This window comes from Echinops telfairi, unplaced genomic scaffold (genome assembly GCF_000313985.2).
Source record: "Echinops telfairi isolate 266 unplaced genomic scaffold, ASM31398v2 ScPeMD7_7473;HRSCAF=8511, whole genome shotgun sequence".
Taxonomy (NCBI): domain Eukaryota; kingdom Metazoa; phylum Chordata; class Mammalia; order Afrosoricida; family Tenrecidae; genus Echinops; species Echinops telfairi.
Genome location: NW_022111377.1, coordinates 892,864 through 893,195, shown reverse-complemented (window position 1 = coordinate 893,195; position 332 = coordinate 892,864).

Sequence of the window (332 nt, the reverse complement as noted above, 5' to 3'; positions counted from 1 at the left end):
AGGGCAGTACTCCTCCGGTGGGTTGCTGAGACCATACCTCTTTAACAGGAGTAGAAAGCCTCATCTTTCTCCCACTCAGTGGCTGGTGGTTTCTAACCGATGACCTTGTGGTTTGTAGCCCAACATCTAACTCATCACACCATCACGGCTCCATAGTCTTTATAGGTCAGTATAGAGGAGCTTCTGTTTTATTAGGCAGCACTTTGAGAAAGACATGGCAAGCGATCTTGAAAACAAATCGCAAGAGGTTGGGTCAGAGTGGTTCAGTCCTACAAGCCCCTCCATGGGAGAAAGATGCGGCTCCTCCATTGATTGCCTTCTTACAGTTCTCC